General features: G+C 35.2%; 1 long non-coding RNA gene across 1 annotated transcript; it reads right to left on the bottom strand.

Moving 5' to 3' along the window:
* Positions 1–2,964: 2,964 nt before the first annotated feature.
* Positions 2,965–21,844, bottom strand: LOC123668604. Its single transcript, XR_006745601.1, has 3 exons — positions 21,833–21,844; positions 5,689–5,692; positions 2,965–3,042 (listed from the first exon to the last, which is right to left on the bottom strand). It is a non-coding gene; the product is annotated as an uncharacterized LOC123668604 (long non-coding RNA).
* Between the last annotated feature and the right edge of the window lie 46 nt (positions 21,845–21,890).

The following is a 21,890-nucleotide window of genomic DNA, read 5'->3' as shown; positions in this document are numbered from 1 at the left end:
TTGGTATATGTACCGTGTATACATCATTACAAACAGATACTTCAATTTTATTTATTTGTATAGATTATGTTAAGTCTGATAAGTTTATATTAAAATAATCTAATGTTAACGATCCATAATAAAATACGAATGATGCGAGTTTAGTCATATATTAGACGAAACCGGTTTTCAATGGTTACAACAGTCTATTACAATCATTCAATTAAAACCAAATAGCGTTCATTTTCGTTCATTTCGCTTCGTTATGTGATTATGCTCTAGAGTATAGGTTTATGTATTACAACTAGGTTTTTAGTGTTTCACTAGGCTATAAGATAACAAGCTACGATTTGTACATGTAAAACATAAATATCGCTTTAAAATCATCGTGTATGACTAAACTGGTCTGTGATAGGTATAACCTTGGCCTTACTAGGTCTAAAGTGATATGATTTTTAGAATCGACGAACCATGACCTAAAGAACAGCGTACTGACTGACACTGGTCCTTGAGAAACGAACGCCAAAAACATACATACAGACACACGCAAACAATCTCATCTAGATAAAAAGAAAATAAAGAAAAAGCAAGCTTCGTTTACTGGAAATTGTTCTGTTAATCCAGTATCGAGTTACAAGTGTATTGTTCGCTGAATTGATTTTAAGTGTTGATATTGGCGGATATTGTGCCCTAGTTCCGTTAAATTGCTAACAATTCTACTGTTATTTTGTTACTAGCGGCGATTTATGTAGTGCATACTAACATATGCCTTTTCGTCATTAATTCTTGTTGTCAATCAAATACACAACATACTTTGGGTAATGTTATAAGTATAAACATGAAGTGAATGGTTTTTAACCGACTTCCAAAAAAGGAGGAGGTTCTCAATTCGACTGTTTTTTTTTAATGTATGTTACATCAGAACTTTTGACCGGGTAGACCGATTTCGACAAATTTTGTTTTAATCGAAGGCTGATGTTTATCATGTAGTTACATATAAATTTTATCGAGGTCTGATAACTACTTCTGGAGTAATCTTTGATAACGCGTAGTTGCTTGACTATTTTTTCGTCGATCTACGTTGTATTACTTGTCGATGTAATTGAAGTCGGTTTTTTTTCGTTTGCGAGCAAACGCAATTATTAAATATAATTTAAATGTATTAAATAAAATAAAAAAAGTTTTTATGCAATATTCTAGTAATGTAATGCGAGGTATTTTATTTTTGTTTGGGAGTGCAATTATTGAGGATATTTGAGTCGTTCCTTTCCCAATAAACAGATAATATGAATGTAATTATCCAAAATTATAGAACGATCCTTAAATATTTATTCTTATCTTTTAACGTTCCTTTAAAAATATTCTATTAAATAATTGTGTTTGCTCGCAAACGAAAAAAACCGACTTCAATTACATCGACGAGTAATACAACGTAGATCGACGAAATAATAGTCAAGTAACTACGCGTTATCAAAGATTACTCAAAAAGGAGTTATCAGATCTCAATAAAATTTATATGTGACCACATGACAAACATCAGCTTTCGATTAAATTAAAAATTATTAAAATCGGTACACCCAGTAAAAAGTTATTGCGGATTTTCAAGAGTTTCCCTCGATTTCTCTGGGATCCCATCATTAGTCATCGGTTTCCTTATCATGGTACTAAACTAGGAATATCTTCTTTCCAACAAAAAAAGAATTATCAAAATCGGTACATCCAGTAGAAAGTTATGCGGTATAATACAACGTAAGTCGACGAAAAAAGCGTCAAGTAAAAACGCATTATTAGATATAACTCGAAAAGTAGTTGTTAGATCTAAAATAAATTTAAATGGGACCAATTGGCACACACCACCTTTCGATTAAACCAAATTTGTCGAAATCGGTCTACCCGGTCAAAACTTCTGATGTAACATACATTAAAAAAAAAAAATACAGTCGAATTGAGAACCTCCTCCTTTTTTGGAAGTCGGTTAAAAAATGATAGGACACAATAATAGTTTTTGTTTTATTTTACAGTTTTTAAATGTACAGAAATAATATAGCGTCTTCGGTGCGTCTAAGCCAGCCCTGCGGACACCAACCCGCCTGCCCAGCGTGGTACTATGGGCAAAACACATGAGTGTTCACGCCATTTAGCTGCAAACTTGTGGAGGCCTATATCCAGCAGTGGACTGCGATAGGCTGAAGTGAGAAATAATATAAGATATATCTAGTTATTTGCCTTTTTTATTATAAAATTAATAGCGTAATTGTACCCTTGTTAAGGTTCATGTATTTAATCTAATGACAGTCAAACCTACTTATAATTAACTTTATATTATTTTAGTTACAATTTATTACATATTTTTATTTCAGATAAATAAAAAAATTATAAGTACGTTAGTTAATATTTGTGTCTATATCAAATTATAACTAATATAAATGATTAAAACAAATATTGTAAGTAATGCAAGCGAAGCCACGTGACAGTTCTAGTGATCGATATAGAAAAAAAAAATATGTTAAAATAAGTCTTATGTTATAATGAAATATCTTTTACGGACTTTATCGTGGCTTATTAGATTTTTTAGATGTTCGACGTTTCGGACTAGTCTAGACCCTCAACTTAGTCCTAGTAAAAAGTTGTTTCATTATATTGAATGAAATTCGCGTAAACTATACTAGCTGTATAATAAACGTTGTCTTGCCGCTAAACACTATTTAAAAATAGGAGTTGGTGGTAGAAGGGTGAAAATTTAGGGTTGTATGTATTTTTCAACGCCAAATCATAATAAATTAAAAAATAAACAATGTAACTAAAAATTAAAAAAAAAATAGGGGTGGAAATTAACCTTAACATTTAATAGTAATAATAATGCCTTTTTTATTTCCATGGGTTCCAATGGGTTTAAGTAAAAAATAACAAAAAAAGACAAAAAGGTGTGTTTAGGGCATGGCTCCTCTCTGGATATAGGCCTCCTCCAACTGTTTCCATATTTTTCGATTGGCCGCCTTCGTCATCCAATCTTCGCCGGCTATGTTTTTTATTTCATCGACCCATCGATCTTTAGGTCTTCCTCTGTTCCTTTTTCCACTGGGTCCCTTCCATTTAGTGACTGGTTTAGTCCATCTCTTGTCTATACTACGGGCGATGTGACCAGCCCATCTCCATTTGAGCTGTTGTGCGTGACAATCTGCGTTTATTAATTTTGTTTTCTTACGAATATCTTCGCTCTTGATTTTATCGCTAAGCTTAATTCCTAGCATACTTCTTTCTATAGCACGTTGACGTGAACGAATTTTTTGTTTCGTTCTCTCATGGAAAACCCAAGTCTGTGCTCCATATGACAGACATGGTAACAGACAGGAATCTACAACTTTCTTTTTCAGTTTTAATGGAAGTTTTGATTTTAGGATTTCTTTGAAGCTCCAGTATTTCCTCCAAGTTATGTTGATACGACGCTCTATTTTATCTTCATATCGCGATTTCTTGAATGAGATTTTCTTTAAGTTTTTATTGAACCTTAACATTTAGGGGGATGAAAAATAGATGTTGTTCGACTCTCAGACCTACCCAATATGCACACAAAATTTCATGAGAATCGGTCAAGCCGTTTCGGAGAAGTTTAACTTCAAACACCGCGACACGAGAATTTTATATACTAGATATGTTTATATATGTGGTTACATTATATATATATGTCTATACTCTTACGGCTTAAATTGGTCATTATAGGACTACATTATTTTGGTTAGAAGAGAGTTAATACCTGTGGTAAAATATAAAATGTTTTTGTTAATTTTATAGTAATACTATGCCGCTTTGCCCGTGACTTCGTCCGCGTGTAATTTAAAAAGAAAATATTGTTCACTTTGCAGAGTTACAAAATAAAAAATATTTCAAAATTAAAAGTAGCCTAAGTTACTCTTTATTATATCAGCTATCTGCCAGTTGAAGTCTCGTCAAATTCGGTCCAGCCGTTTTAGAGGTTAGCCAGAACAAACAGACAGACAGACAGACAGACAGACAAAAGTTTTAAACAATGTCATTTTGGTATATGTACCGTGTATACATATACATTTAGTAAAAAGCGGTTATTTTAATATTACAAACAGACACTCCAATTTTATTTATTTGTATAGTTGTATGGATATAAATTGCATTTTTATTATTAGATTGTTACAGTGATATCGATTCTCCGTATTCGATATCTTATTTCATACCATCGACATCACTAGCTCTGTGGCAAAAGATGAAACCGTGTTTTATTGATTTTCCGCTTTCGGTATAACATTCAGTCGGGCGAACATTGCCAACGCAAAGCCATTCCGAAAACTATACAAAATCTTGTAACATACAGTTGTTATTATTATTATTTAATGTGAACGGTGCAGTTATGTTTTTCCTGTGAATATATTTGGATGAATTTTGAGATGTAAGTATGTATACGTATGTATATGGATAAATGCATAGTATTCTTTTCTGCTCTGTATTATTTGACAACTGTAGTTAATTAATAGAAATAAATTGTTATTTTTACTTAAAGATCAATCAATTAAATTTTATTGTTGTCGTGATTTAAAGTGTTAGAAGGGATAAGGAAATTCTTAAAAAAATAAAGCAATTAGTGTTTTAATCTTTTATGAATGGTATACTATTAAATAATGACAATACTATATTATTTTTAGTATGTCGTGTTTCTATTTATATCATTTATTGAGATAATTAATAAGGTTTTGTATGTAGCACGTAGGAGTATATGTATTTTGTCTGAAATATATTAATATAGATATTTAATATAAAAAGATAATGGGAAATATAAGCGAAGCATATCTTAACTTTAATTATTATAATTTTTTTTAATTTATCAATATTTGAAGCAACCATTACAATGATACTTCCAATTTTGCACCTTGCGGACTATTATGAATTATGAAAAAAAAAACAAAAACAAATAGAATATAATATATATATTTGTCTTTTTTCTATTTTTTTCATATAATAAAAGTCTACTGTTATTAAATTGTTAAAATAATATTTATCGTAAGTAAATTAACTGTATAATATATATCTATAATATAAAAATGAGTCGCTGAATGTGTTGCTAAGCGCAAAACTCGAGAACGGTTGGACCGATTTCGCTAATTCTTTTTTTAAAATATTCTTTGAAGTACGAGGATGGTTCTTACGGAGAGAAAAATTCTAAAAAAAAATATTTAAATTTCCTGAAAAAGTCTAAAAACAACACTTTTCTATACTCCCATACAAAAGATTTGTGATAATACTTAAAAGTCAATTTGAACTTTAATACCATACGATAAAGTTTGTGTTAGGCGATACGAAGTTCGCCGGGTCAGCTAGTTGTAAATAAATATAAATTAAAATTAATGTTGCTAAGCGCATAACTCGAGAATGGCTCGACCAACTCGACTAATTTATTTTATATATATATATATATATATATATATATATGTCGGCGCTAGCGCTATACGCAATAGCGTCATACGCAATTAGAAAGGAATTTATAAAAAACAGATGCAACGCTCGCGCTACCTAGCACATCGTTTGATAGTCACCTACCCTCATTCATTATAGAGTTATTATGACGAGTATAAAACGAAACGGTGCAACCTCGGCTAAAGCAGTCTTGGCTCTGGCTTGGCACGATGCACTTTTTGTATCCTGTCAGTAGCTTAACAGAGCAGTGAAGGTGTGCGTTGATACGTATCTCAAAGGGGGCCTCCTTAAACCTAGACCTAGGTCGTAAGTCCTAGGCACTGTTCTGAGTTACTCCCTCTGCCACATGATGGACTCGGCACCGGTACTGTGAATAGATCAAATGCTAAGAAGTTCTGCCCCCTCCTCGTTAACTTATAACTATCTTTTGTTGCCTCACATTGAAATTAACCAGTCTGACCTCTTACTACTTCTGACATATATATATTAAAGTCATCGCTCGGAAAACTTTACATTTATTTTACTATTAACTATTAACAGAACGAAGTCTGTCCGGGCAGCTAGTTGTAAATATAATTATTTCGCAATTTCTTTGAAATATTATTGAAAACACCGTAGGTACTTGTTAGTTCACATTCTCTATGTACATATTATGTATAATATGTTGTTCAAATTTTTAAACGTTAATAAAGTTCTTATTATTCATCAACTCGAGTTAAATAATAGTGGATGACACTTGGTTTAATATAGATTTTTCAAATATTTAATATTAATTCATTAAATAAATTTAATTGTATTGACTTTTAAATTTTTTAAGTTAGTTGTTTTAAATGTAGGAGTATTCTTACAACACACACATACGCATTCATATTTTAACTAGTTCAATATATTATGTCTAAAATTCTTAAATTAAAAGTTAAAAAAAAATTATGAAATGTTATCGTTATAATAGTTATATTATTTAGATATTGTATTTAAAATCGCTATCGAAATAGAATATTGCAGTAATGGGTACGCAAAAATTGAAAATATAGCCCCGATAACCTGTTTAAATTTTTATTGAATGATTGCTTTGACATATTGTGACTGATTACACGTTAGTCTCAAACATTAAATAATTGGATTGGAAAAAATTGGTTGTACGAAATCCTGAAAGTGGAATTTTTATTAAATTTTATCTTTTACTAACAGACACCGCGAATTTCGTGCTGCCATATTTTTTTCATGACTGGATGACGAACCTTGTCCTGACACTAAACGAATACGAAGAAAAAGAATTATTGTTTTCTAATATTTATGCAAATTTCACTCATTATAATGAAACAACTTTTTCGGATTTTATCGCAGTTTATTAGATTTTTTTTACATGCCCGAAAAAAGGCTAAATGGCAGACACGACAAAAAATTGTCCCCCTGTCTCCGGCGGCCCCGCTAGTCCTGGCTACGGTGGAGGCCACGATAACGGCGGGGCATGAGGCTATAATCTCCGGCAGAAGCCAGGCCACCACACCCAACGACGACACCTGGCCCTGGCAACATATAACGCTAGGACGCTGCGGACCGACGCGAAGCTCATTGAGTTGAAAGAAGCTCTCAGCAGGTTGAGCTGGGATATTATAGGCTTATCTGAAGTCCGAAGAGAGGGAGAGGACTCGATGTCTCAAGTCTGGCAAGCTGCTGTACTATCGGGAGGGCGACCAACAGTCCCAGGGTGGTGTCAGGTTCCTCGTCCGCAAGGCTCTCGTCAACAACATCGACGTCGTCAGGAGAGTGTCGAGCAGGGTGGCGTACCTTATACTCAGAATATCCAAGCGGTATTCGCTAAAGGTCATACAGGTTTACGCACCGACCTGGACACAGCCATATGACGAAGTGGAAGCTATGTATGAGGAAATCTCTACAGCCATACATAGCTCTACATGCCACTACACTGCTGTGATGGGGGACTTCAATGCGAAGCTAAGCAGACGATGCGGTGATGAGTTGTGAGTGGAGCAATTTGGATACGAGCAACGGAACTCCCGGAACTGGCTACTGACTGAATTCATGGAGAAGGAGGGACTCTTTATAATGAACTCCTTCTTCAGGAAGCCGGAACGGCGCAAATGGACCTGGTGGAGTCCCGACAGCACCGTCAGGAACGAGATAGACTTTATCATGTCAACAAACAAGCACATATTTAGTGATGTCTCAGTGATCAATGCTGTGAAAACAGGAAGCGATCACCGACTTGTCCGAGGCACATTGAATATCAATGTCAAGTTTGAGAGGGGTCGGTTGATAGGGTCTGCGCTCCGACCTGCGCCTGCTCAGATTCAAAACCCCGAGAGCTTTCAACTCGAACTCCAAAATCGCTTTGGCCTGTCGCCTGGCCGACTGCGTAAATGTGGACGAGCTCAACGACGGGCTGGTGGAAATTGCCCGTGCGGTGGGGTCTAAGTTCTTCAAGACCCGCTGCCAAAAAAAAGAACCAACGCAGGACCGATCGTCGTCGAAAGCATTAGGGGAGGCTTATGCTCAGCAGTGGGCGTCCATGAGCTGGTATGATGATGATGATGATGATTTTTTTATTCTGGTGGTCTTCAATGAAGGTGGCTTGGATGCTATCAATTTGAGGCACATGCATTTCTTCGATATTCTGAATGTCTTTGTCATCATTTAACATCATCAAAACTTTTCGACTTCGGGATTCCATTTTTCCCTGAAAATTTAACTGTATAACTTAGAATAAAGCTTCAGAGTTTAAACAGCAACACCATTTTAAAATTAAAAAAAAAATTATTTGTCACAGTGTAATCAACTACTCGGAGTTAGAAAGGAATTCGGTATGAGAAAGTATGAATTGTTTTTATGTCTATTTTATAAAACATGTATTGGAATAACAACACCACATTTGTTCATAACACTATAAAATAATAAAAATGTTGGAAGTACAAAGTCACAAATGTTGCAATGGCTTTGTCTTTCCCAGCATTTGCTCACGAAAAAGTCATAAGTGTGCTAAATATGACTTTGTCTCTCCAGGAATATCAAATATCAAAAGGCATATTTACCTTCGCGGCTTTGGCGCTCCAAGATAAAAATATTGTGCGCGGGGGCAACGGCGCAACTGACCAATGAGATGATGTCGCGCCAAAACGCCCACCAAATCGAACCAAAATGACAAAGACACTATTACCGTGTAGCGACTTTTAAAGTGAATCTAATGGGAGTCTTTCTCCCACTAGATACTAGAGTGTTTTTTGGGCATTTCTGCATATTTAACTCATTTTACGATTTTTTGTAAGATACGCCCTTGTTCCACCGAAGGTGCGACATCATATCGACGACTCATCGTTTATATGTCCAACGTTTCTTAAATTTGTTCGTTTGTAAATTCCTATTTCGTATGAAAAGGTTTGTATAAAAAATAATTCAAAAAAATAAAAAATAAAAAAAAAAACTATATTCCACAAAGCTGGGTCTAGTATTTTATATAGTGTGGTACCTTGCTATGTGTCATTTCAGGTATAACTCGCAATCAGTGTCATATAATTATGCCGTGCTTTAAAACTCTGTCTTGGAGCTAAAACGTAGCTGCAATAGTCATGTAATTAACTAACAAAAACTATACTATACTACATTTTAAATCTTATTTATCTTTAGTGTATTTTTATGAGAAAATAGTAAGTTCTCAGTCATTATCGATATTTCAGTTCGACCCAAAATAATTTACAATTTTAGCTTGGAATTTGAAATAATTAAGATAAAAATTGTTTGTAAAACAGGGTAATTAGGCTTTTCTAATGAAATTATTAAAATAAATGTGTAATAAATGAAGGTATTTAAATATATATTTGTGTTATTGTAGTAGTTATTTATTACTGGTTATTTGGAATTTTGATGTTAAATTTAATTTAAATAATGTTAAAATATTTTTCTGGTTGTGAGAATAATTAGTCTTTATATTAATACGTGAAGCAAAAACTTTGTACCCTTTTTTACGACAAAGAGCAATTTTACGACAATAGGGCGGACGGAGGAGTATGAAATTACACACACTACCATGTATGTGACACATACACACGCATACATACTCTTTTGTTTATTATTTCAGTAGTACAGTTTTTGACAACAGAACTTTAATAATAAACTTATAATTTAAATTAATTATCATCGAATTTTGATAAAATTAAAAACCTATAATTAGGACGAATTTAAAAATAAACGAATTCCATGTAAATGTCCCTGTTAAGGATCCCGATGTCAAGCTATTTCGACGCCCGAGTCATAAAACTGTTGTTTGTTTACACCGTAGATCGTACAAACTTTGTATTTTTCTCATTTATGAAGGAAATAGTTAATCACAATTAAGATTGAACCTATTTTATTAATAACAATTAAGTTAATTATACGTCTACACCACCTATCCAATATAGATAAGTTTCCTTTTTATGTCTGGGTTGTCTGGAAGAAATGGCTAATTAGCTTTAAGTCCGCCCATTGTACTTCATTCTCTCTGACTATCTTTATGCTTTGTTTGTAATATATTTGTGGTGTACAATAAAGTATAAAATGAAATAAATAAAAAATAAAAAAATTATGTGGTGTCATGAGACACCAGGTAGGACGAAGTTCCTTCGGATAGTATAGAAGCAACACAATAAGAAAAAAAAAAAGTTGAATTTTATATATATTTTCTAGTTCTTGATTTCTTTTTTTAATTTTGTGGATTGGTTTTTAATTAAGAACATAAAAGTATTTAGGAAATAAAATAATAATAATAATTCAAACTATTAAGTGAAATAAAAAACATGTGTCTTTATTTATTTTTTTCGACAGTATAAAATTACATAAATAATTTTAAAAAAGTTTACTAGTAATATTTTAGTTTTACAAACGTCATATTATACAGTCGTGTGACTGATATTACGTCACTTCCGTTATATATTTTTCTTACGGTTTTAGTATCAAATTTTTTTCATTTCGGTCGCCCAGCCAAATGTCAAGCCTGCTGTAAGGAACTTCGTTCCAATAACGACAGTTAAACAATTTGTTTATATATAAGTGAAAATATGTTGTGCTTATACTATAAGTACGTTAAAAATCGTGATTTACTAAATTCAAACGATGGTCAAACTGTAAAAGGTATCAGTTCCTTTATTGCATAAGTCTTAAAATTAATTATTAAATTGCTTGGACGTACTACGAGTATAGTCGTCACAAAATAATAGGCTCGTTTTTATATTTGTCATCGGGACGTAAATAGCGAAGTAACCATACGTTGTAAGACGTATGAGGGTGGCACCGTCAGACTGGCGCAACCCTCCATAAATAACAAAGATTTAAAAAAAAAATTACACTGTTTTCTGATGTTTTCACGAATTTTAATCATTATGGGGAAACACTTTTTTCAGATTTTATCGCGGTTTTATTAGCCAAATCAAAATTTTATTTACGGCTTTGAGTGCTAAGCTTTTTTTTTCAGTAAATATCACTACACAATATTTAATTATGATTAAAATCGAATGAATCTGGTAAAATTCAGTAATTAATTAGTTACAGTACTAGTATTAAAAAAAAAAAAAAACTTAGAACGAACTTTCTAATTATTACGAAACGTCTCAAAAACAGTTATGAGACGTTTCGTAATAATTATAAATTGCATGCTACTATAAAGTAAGCGCGAAAAGAATACTCCCAATATATTCTATCATATTATTTAACACGCCAAAAAATTTACTTATTTAAAAAAAAAAAAAAAACACTATGTTATTAATAATTATTTTATTGTTTCTTACAGTTTCGTATCAAGTTACGTTCTAGGGTATTTGTCAAATGTCAAAGCGGCCCTCTTATTTTGTGATGACTATCTATTTTGCTGTGTGGCTACGGCACTATAGAATTTAGCCACCACCTCTCATCCCGTGGGTGTCGTAAGAGGCGACTAAGGGATAGCAAAGTTCCAATGCCATTTTAAATGCACAGACCGAGGACGCGCAGCAGCGTCTTCGGTGCGACAAACTCAGCGCTGCGGTCACCAACCCGCCTGCTCAGCGTGGTGACTATGGGCAAAAACCCCTATGAGTTCACGTCAAAAGTTTCGGCCCTTATTTCCTGGCAGCCCCACTATTCCCGGCTACGGCAGCGGCCGCGGTAACGGTAGGTTAGAGGGTGCTAAAAATCACCGGGGTACGGGAGGCTGCCATACAAAACTATACCTGGCTACGTATAATGGACGCACGCTGCGGTTGGACCATCACTTTACCGAACTTGAGGTAGAACTTAGTCACATTAAGTGAAGCATACTGGGGTTGTCTGAAGTCCGAAGAGAGGATGAGGACACGATGATCCTGGACTCCGGACACTTGTTCTACTTCCGTGAAGGTGATGGGCTTTTCCAAGGTGGCGTCGGTTTTCTGGTCCACAAGACTCTCACGTTGTGGAAGTCAGCAGTGTGTCGACTCGGGTAGCGAACCTTGTACTTAAACACACTGACAGGTACTCCCTGAAAGTGATACAGGTATATGGGCCGACCTCGGTACACTCTGACGATGAAGTCGCAGTCTTGTATGAAGACATTACATGGCAATACTTCGACCTTCTACAGCATTGTTATGGGAGACTTCAACGCTAAAGTGGGAGTACAAGACCGCGACGGATCGAGCATCGGACCACACGGATTGGGGCACAGAAATCGCAGGGGCAGATGTTTGTCAACTTTCTCTAATCGGAGGGGCTCTTCTTGATGAACTCATTTTTTGAGAAGAAGCCCCAAAGGAGGTGGACTTGGCAAATCCCCAATACTGTGACGAGGAACGAGATAGATTTCATCATAGCGGATAAAAGGCATATATTCAGAGATGTCTCAGTGGTCTCAGCGGGCCCGCTTGATGAAATCTATTCTCCGACCTACGCTGCCCCAAATACTATGTGGCTCCAAGCAGTTCCAATTGAAACTCCAAAACCGGTTCGATTCTCTGGAAACTACTGGCGACGTGTACGAGATAACCGACAACGTGATGAAGATGATGTGTACACTGGGTTACAGGCACTTTCCACCAACAAAGTCAACGAAGCAGACTAAACTTTCTCTCGAAGCCTTGGATCTGATGCGGCAGAGGCGCGAGTTGCCGCTGCTTCGCCAGAACAGAGGGCTCTTTTCAAGAGGATACGGAAACTTGTACGCCGAGACCTCCGCTTCTCAAATACGAGAGATATTGCTATTCTGATTGAGCGGAATAGGGGGTCCAAGGTTTTCCAAAGACCATTGGGGAGAAGCCTTCTTGCGAAGTTCAAAACAGCGGATGGCAGAACCGTCTGCTCTCGCCCTCAGATCCGAGAAGAGGTTGAGAATTTTTATGGAAAGCTGTACTCCTCGAGCGCACGTAAGCCTACGACTTGGGACACCGAAGATCCACGGGCACCGTTGTTGCGCCATTATCCGGAGTGTATCCCGGACTTCGACGAGGATGTGATTAGTGCAGCGCTCGGGCAGTTTAAAAACGGGAGGGCCCCGGGTGATGACGGAGTGACCACTGAGCTCCTTAAAGCCGCAGGGTGACCTGTCCTAAAAGCCTTGGCAAGACTCTTTAACGCCGTCATCTACCGAGGTACTGAGGTGGTGCTGTTCTTTAAGAGAGGCGATAAGTCTCTGTTGAAGAATTACAGACCCGATCTTACTTTTGAGCCACGACTATAAGCTGTTTTCGAGGGTTGTTACGAATCGTCTCGCCAGGAGACTCGACGAATTCCAACCACCAGAGCAGGCTGGGTTTCGAAATGGCTACAGCACCGTTGACCACATCCACACTGTTCGGCAGATTATTCAAAAAACAATATAATCAAACGCTGTGTATGACATTTGTGGACTTCGAGAAAGCCTTCGACTCTGTCCTGGTTGTCCTGGACTCTCTGCAGAGATATCAATTCGACTGGCGATATATCGAGTTACTGTAATACAGGGACATGTAATATCACCGAAACTGTTTTAGACTGCGCTGGAGGATGTCTTTGAGACCTTAGATTGGGGAGAACGAGGCATTAACATCAACGGTGAATTCATCTCTCACTTTCGTTTCGCCGACGATATTGTCATCTTTGCGGACATGTTGGATGAGTTAGGCCAGATGCTTGCCGGCCTAAACGAGTCCTCCCAGCGTGTCGGTCTCTGTATGAACTTGGACAAAACGAAAGTTATGTTTAACAACCAAGTCATACCGAGACTTGTATCGGTCGATGGTACCCTTCTCGAAGTTGTTCAGGATTATATTTACCTAGGCCATACTATCCAACTAGGCCGCAACAACTTCGAGAAGGAGGCTGACAGGAGGATTCGGTTGGGCTGGGCGGCTTTTGGCAGGCTTCGTCGAGTCTTCACTTAGAAGATTCCGCAATGCTTGAAGACAAAAGTCTTCGAGCAATGCTTCCTGTATTAACATACGGAGCCGAGACGTGGACACTGACGAAGGGACTGATCCAAAAGCTTAAAGTCACTCAACGTGCAATGGAACGGGCTATGCTTGGGGTTTCTCTCAAAGATTGGATTAAAAATGAGACTATCCGCGAGAAAACGAAAGTAACCGACATAGCGCACAGAATTTTGCAAATAAAGTTATTATTATTATTATTATTATTATTAATTAGCAAGTTGAAGTGGCAGTGGGCTGGTCATTTGTGTCGCAGGACCGATGGCCGTTGGAGTAGACGGGTCCTGGAGTGGAGACCGCGTCTTGGCAAACGCAGTGTGGAACGTCCTCCGGCCCGTTGGACCGACGATCTACGTAAGATTGCCGGTGTAGGATGGATGAGGATTGCGGAAAACCGGGATGTCTGGCGCGAAATTGGGGAGGCCTATGTCCAGCAGTGGACTGCCATAGGCTGAAGTGATGTGATGACCTATTTTCGATAAAACCGAGATATCAATAAAGAAGTTCGAGTAATAGCAAGAAAAGATGTTTTTATTTTTATTAGAAAACGAACAGAACAACGTATGTTTATTTCTTGTGATATTTTACCTATGATAATAGTAAATATCGGGTGCATTTCTCATGAATTGGTTGCGAGATTGTATTTTAAAGTGTTCGTATAATACCACTAATGAAAATAGGTTCTTGTAAAAACATCTACACTAATTATAACTTTAGAAAGATACACATTGTCAATTTAGTCAATGTTATTTATTTTCTCATCTTATTTCTTGTTTATTTTATAATACTTAACAATATAGAGTTATATATATTAGACTAGATCGTCCCGATATCTTACGAAGGTAGTTTTTGCCTCATCTATAAATTATCTAAATAAACATAACTCTTAAAATAAAATGTATTATATTTCCTAAGTTGTGCTTAATAAAATGCCATTCTTACACCAAAAAAAAAAATGCAAAATAAAGTGACGCAACAAAATCAAAATTGTAGTATCTTAGGAATATGATACTCGATGCAATATGTACTTATATTAGGTATTTACTAGCTTCTGCGCGACTTCGTCTGTGTGGAACAGATGCGCGCGCAATACTTGATCATTATTTTGCTGCGATGTTATTTTAAAAGTGCGATATCTCCTGAGATACTCATTGAAATCGAATAATGTAAAAAGGCTATTTTGTTTTAAATTAAAACTTGTGATGAATAACGTATTTATTTACATAACGATTAATATCATGTTTGTAAAAACATCTTCGCAAATAATGCATTATTTTAAAACGAACTTGGTTAGCATAAAAAGGTTATAATGAGCCAACCTTAAAACGTAGATATATGCTGTTGCGGACTTTTTTAGAACTTTTAAAGAGGATCAATTCAGTCACACATGATTTTTGCGAAACTTTAACTGTTTTCACAGCGCACGCAGCGGAAGCTCTCAAAAGAAAAACAGAACCCTCGATTTTGACTTCACATTCTTCATTGGTACTCCGCTCCTTTTGGTCTTAGCGTGATGATATATAGCCTACAACCTTCCACGATAAATGGGCTATCTAACACTAAAATAATTTTTCAAATCGGATCAGTAGTTTCTGAGGTTAGCGCGTTCAAACAAACAAACAAATAAACTCTTCAGCTTTATAATATTAGTATAGATGTATATCACTACCATTAATTATTTTGTCTATAATAAAAGTTTTTTTAAAAAGTAAAAGAATAGATTTCTTATGCCTAAATATTTAAAAAAAAATCTATTTTATGTCAGACGAGAAAAGATAATTTTTATTATGTGCCTACTTACACAAGAATTTTTTCGTATCCAGGGTACTGGCACAAGCAACGGGCACGGCGCTCACACATCAACAGACGATGACATGGTAGACATAACCCCCGGGCTGCACCGAGCAGCTGACTCCATCACCACACCCACCAACCACGGAACCTTCCAACTTTACGAGCACAGCGGCAGGAACAGCAACGCCAGTGCTACTTGTACGTACTTCTTGAAAATTAAAAGCTTAAGAAAATTGAATGCCAGATCTTTTCTATTGAATATGTCATGACCCATGTCTAGATAGATAATAAGGTGTGTAAGGTGGTGTCTATAAAATACGTTCGCCAATAAGCAGAAGGGGTCTTTGATTTTAGCCTAATTAAACTCTAATTTCTACAAATTTTATGAATAGGCACATAGATTGGTAACAACGTGCCCGCAAATACTTTAAATTGAATATCATTAACTTTTTGTTTAAATGAAATAATATTCACATCACAGCAATGCATTTAGAATATTTGAAATGCCATGGGTGCTGATGCTCACTCGGTTTTAACTACTTAGCACCCAGGTGTAAACACGTAATAATTTGTTTTATTTTTACGTTAATGACTTATATTATCGTTTTTTATTTCAAATTAAAGCTTTTTTTTTTTTTAATATACTGCTTGCGAGAAAATTATCGCAAATAAGGGTTACTAGCAATTAAAAATGCTAGGTACATCAAAGATAAAGTGAAAGAGAGCAATCGCGCCATGCACTCGTTTTTATAAATGAATTAAAATCCCTGTTACGAATGTATTTGACTATTCATGAAAGATTTGTAGGAATAAGTTTGATTATCTACCTGATGAACGTAATGATTATGCCGCGATCTTAAACTATTAGCATGATGAGAATTGACAAGTGGAAGTTTTTTTTTTTATATCGTCAAAAAAAAAAAAAGATTAATATGTATAATATTTTTTAATCACGAAATTTTTTATCGAAAGAGTGCCTAGCTTTTATGATGTAATATTTGTTAGGGCCGGGTTTCCAAAAGTGTGATTTAACGTGACGGAGGAGGAGGTGGAAGGATTTATGGAACGGTAAATCCGCATTAAGTATTTTATGGATGGCCCTTAATACTAAAAGTCACAATAATTAGAATGCTAGATAAATTTAATATTTTCTAAACGGTTGTAATATGGCATCTTCTTTAATATCTTGCATTTGTAGATCGTAGTTTGAGTGTCATGACGTAGTACAAATGAAAGCTAATTAAAATATCTGTTTCTTATTTTTAAGCGTTCATCGCTCAGTACTTCAGTTCATCTGCCGGTAAGAACAGCCGGATGTCTATCTGTTAGTTCTGCAAACACTGCGAGTAAATTTAGTCACTCTCATATCTAGCTTATTAGTCCTGTTTGCTTTTGTTAACAATATTTCTATTTTGTCTTAATATTTTCTTTGGGTTATTTTTAAATTATTTCTTTTTTATATTGAAGTAGTTTTAGGTAGTAGCAGTAGGTACAGGTTACAACTGTAAATATGTTCAATTGTTTTGCACAAAATTGTATTTTTAAATATGACGTAGGTAAAATATTTAGGACGTCAAAACGCTATCTTATACTATTAAACGAGCAATTCTTGTATATATATATATATATATATAATCTGAATCTCGGAAACGGCTCCAACGATTTTCATGAAATTTAGTATACAGGGGATTACGGGGGAGATAAATAAATCTAGCTAGGATTCATTTTTAGAAAATGTCGTTTTATCCCTGTTTTTAGGCAATGAAAAAATGGCTACAATATCGTTAGAATAAGAAGGTAAATTTCGCATCTGTCAATAAAGTTGTAATAGCTCAGGGGAAATCGGCCGATCGCGCTCGGCCGAAAAGATCATGGTTCGAATCCTCACGTATTCCAGATCGATTATCGTTTTTTTTTCTTTTTTTTTCTAAAAAAAATAAAATCGAAAAATATTATTCATATTTTATCAATATGTAATTCGTATTTAAATATGATTTTCAAAAAACACGATTTACTAAAAATACCGAGCAAAGCTCGGTCACCCAGGTCCTCTTTATAAAAGCAAGAAGCTTAATCCTTGGCGATTCAGTTTTTATTACTGTTAAAGTTGACTCTATTAAAATTTATAAACGTATTAACTTTTACCAGAATTTTGACACAAACAATTTTCATTTCCTTAATTTTTTTTTCATTTCGTCCTCCCTGGTGGACACTAGGCCCTTTATTATCAATAGCATGCACGCGCCTCAGTGTGAGAGATAGATATCGTACGCTGAATAGTGCCTCCTAACAACATCTAAGTCGAGACACTTTATCACTAGGAAACCTTAAGAATGTCCTGCATGGCTCTTTGTGACCCTTTTTTAAGGTTAAGTCTTTGTACCGGGCCCTTCTATTCTATAACGCTATATAGACCAATTTTGCAAACAGCTATAAGTAGATATTTCGGTCAAAACGAAGATGTGTTTGACATTTTTTTTTTGTGTTTGATTAGTAACAATGTCTGGATGTAGATCAGCTGGTAAGCAGCATAATTATCTTCGACCGTTTCATTAATACATGTCGCACAATTTAGATAAGTACGTCATCTTGATTCTTCAACAGTAATACAGATTCTCAAGCTAATTCTTCATTGTACACGATTTTTGAAAATTTTCCAATCCCTAATGGGTCGAATAACAATCACAATGGGTTTAGTTAATTTTAAATTTAGGTTAAGTTTAATTTTTGTCTTGATGTAACTCCGCCTGTGCAGCTGTCGCGTGTCTGCTTGAGTTATATGTCTGTTCTGATTTCAATGTAAAATTTTTCGTTCTTAATCGTTTAAGTGCTTACTCGTAAAAAAAATTACGTAACATTTAGTACGAGAGGTAGCGTTGTAATTTTTCTAGGAATTTTATATAATACGAATAAATTTTAAACCGAACCATACAGGTGTTTGCCGTGGTGCAGTCCCTGTGGGTCTCCCCACCGTGCCTCGGAGAGCACGTTAAGCCGTCGGTCCCGCATATATCCGCCAACCCGCATTTGAGCAGCGTGGTGGATTAAGCTCTGATCCTTCTCCTACATGGGGAAAGAGACCTATGCTCAGTAGTGGGATATTACAAGCTGAAGCGAATAAATTTTATTTCAAACAGTAGTTTAATGGTTAGAAATCGGTAAAGTGAGCGTCAGTTGTGGCACTAGCGGTGGAGCAAAACGGGATAGCATGAAAAAGTCATTGGAAAAAAATCGGCTCCGATGATTTTTATACCGAGTAAAAATGTATTATGATGGCTGCCACCTAAGCCCCGTGGTCGTCGCGAGCGATCGCTCCACGTCATAGCTGACGAAAAGATAGGTGGGTCAAAGTTAGCTTTCAAAACGTGGCGAGAATGTTAAAAAAACAACTGTCAATGTCAAATTGTAAATGTTATCTCTCATTCGATTCTGCAAAAACTCAACGATTAAGTTTTACTCCAAATCGGTCGCGAAACATTCACTCATAACCCCCACAGCTGTATGTTTCCACCATGCCGCCATATTGCGAGCACTCAGCTGACACCTGATAGCGCCCAAATATGCGTTCCACTTATAAAATTTGACTACAAGTTTTTTTACCTTAGTGGAACGGCAATTTAAGCGGTCGTGATCAATGGCGTTGTGGGCCTTAGGGGGAACGCGCCCGTTAATGTTTCAATCACATTTTATTTTAAAATAGTCAACAGCTGTATTGAGGGGGGAGGGGTTATATGTCAGTCACGTGCATGAACCTAATTGAAAATTTGACAAACAATTTAGTTTTACACCTTATGAAATTTATACATATACATTTTGGTACTTTTAAAATAATAAAGAAAATCGTCAGCCGTACTTTTGACGGGGGTAAGACCGTCAGTCAGCGCGATAAACATTTTGCGCGCTCAATGCATTTGAGCGTTGCATAGTCTTTTTGGAGAATAAACTGACGATATTTAATTCTTTACACCCATAAACAACCAGCTAACGATGATTTTGTTTTTTTAACATTCAAATTATACTATGAATTCAATAAGTAGGTATATAATATCAATTTTATATAATATCAAATTATATACAGAAATATATATTTATTAGAAACAAAATACTTATTATTAAAAAAAATAATATAATTAGTATTAAATAAAAAAAAAAAAATGTTTGGTCCTTTGATTTTGTCGTTACGTGTGTCGTTCGTATTTATTTTTATTTCATTCTGTCTCCTGAAGCGCTTGGGGTGATACATAAATTTCGTTTCTCGGTTATTTCCTGTTATTATTTCGTTAATTATTGTTATTTAATTGTTATTGAGCAATCGTAATTAATTAAATTGTTATAATGATTAGGGAGGTAAAGGGGGGATTTCTAAGATACATAGAATAAATATAGGTACATCACTATATAGTATAAAACAAAGTCGCTTCCCGCTGTCTATCTGTCCTTATGTACATATGTTTAGATCTTTAAAACTACAAAACGGATTATAAAGCGTTTTTTTTAATAGACTGAGTGATTAAAGAGAAAAGTTTATATGTATAATACATGCATAATACAGTAGAGAAAGACTGATAATTTTAGAGGTTTCTTATGTGATGTCGTAAATAAACACATTATTTTTGCGCTAACATTACAATAAATGGCTGAACCCTACAGGATGATCAAAATAATGTATTACAGTATTGTACACCTGAAAAAGATCTACAAAAAAGTCCGCTTAAAACATTTTTGCTCGGTATAAAAACCATAGGAGCAAAATTTTTTCCAATGACTTTTTCATGCAGTCTCTTTTAGCTCCACTGCTATTGGAGTAGCTGACGTTTGGAGCTATTATGAGATAGGGAAAAACTATTGTTATGATTTATCCGGTATAAAAAGACTTGCTCAACTAAAGCGCTACCTCCCGGACTAATTTGTTTTGAAGCATATATTGACTTTTTAATCGTTTTGCCAAGCGCAAATTGTGAAAATGTAAGTAAGTATAATAATTAATTCGTTTGTATTAGAGTGTAGAGTTTAATCGCTACGGTTGAGTGTGATCAGTGGTTGATAATGATAGTGATTGTGTGCCATATTTTATCTCTACCATACATTACGAGAGACGCCTGTGTGTAAGTTAATGCACTGTTGTGCAAAAGTAAATGAAAGTAAGAATAATAAAGATGCACCAGTGAATCCCAATGTATTCGAGAGGTCCGGTGCAACTAAATAAATAAAAGCGTTTATCGTAATAAAAAATAAGTACTAAACAAAGTTAAAACAAAATAATCAAATAAAGTATGACGACGCGTTAGCGCAGCGGTAATAGCACTGGCTGTTGCGCCGGCGGTCGCAGGTTCGATTTCCCGCTTACGACAGACATTTGTGTCGACCATATAGTCCATATATGCCATATAGTTAGTATATAGATGATATAGTTAGTCGTCTGGGCGTTGTGTTTGTGTATTGTATGTGTTTCCGGAACCCCAACACAGGGGAAAATCCTACTGAGGGATCCGTTGAGTGTGAAGCGTTTATAATTAATAAAATAATTACTAAATATTGCTATAAATTGATTACCAGGTCGTCCATTAATCACGTGATGTTTTTTAACAACTTTATGACCCTGGTGGTGACTACATTTGGTGAGGTTTTAAACTACCAAATCAGAAGTCACGAGTATTTTTTTTTCTGCAAGGTATATTGTAATGCTCCGTCTTTAAATACGTGTATAATATGATTAAATTTTGAAACATTGAGTATGTAATACAAATTTCTAGACAGGCATCAAGTTTGTTGGTTGTTTTTTTTTTTTAGTTTGGTTGTTGGTTGGAAATCGTACATCCAGTAAAAAATAAATACACGTGATATCTCAATGTAACTCCCCTCCCTCATTGTGATATTTCGTGATCTTATTTATGATGTGATGTCTCACGTGATTGATGGACGACCCCTAAATAGATATTTTAACTATTGAGATAATTTAGTTTTAAAACATTAAGTAAATGAGTCAATTGAAACATAGTATATAAAACGAAAAGGGAAAGGTCGTGCAATTTCAATTCAAAACCTTTGCTTTCTGAAATTATGATATGACTTGTAGTTATAAGTAGAGAATGCATTGTTATTGCACTATGTGTGTTTTACGTACATACTTTTTTTATATATATTCGTAAAAAATATATAACTTGTTATTGACATTTATACCAGGATCAGTCATTGTACAAAAATACAACAGCGGAAAATATCCCACAAAGATTTTCTCTTTCGATTAGCAGAAGAGCATGTTTCAGA

Source organism: Melitaea cinxia, chromosome Z (assembly GCF_905220565.1).
Source record: "Melitaea cinxia chromosome Z, ilMelCinx1.1, whole genome shotgun sequence".
In the NCBI taxonomy this organism is placed as follows: domain Eukaryota; kingdom Metazoa; phylum Arthropoda; class Insecta; order Lepidoptera; family Nymphalidae; genus Melitaea; species Melitaea cinxia.
The sequence above is the reverse complement of the archived record's forward strand: the minus strand, read 5'-3'. Positions and strand labels throughout refer to the sequence as shown.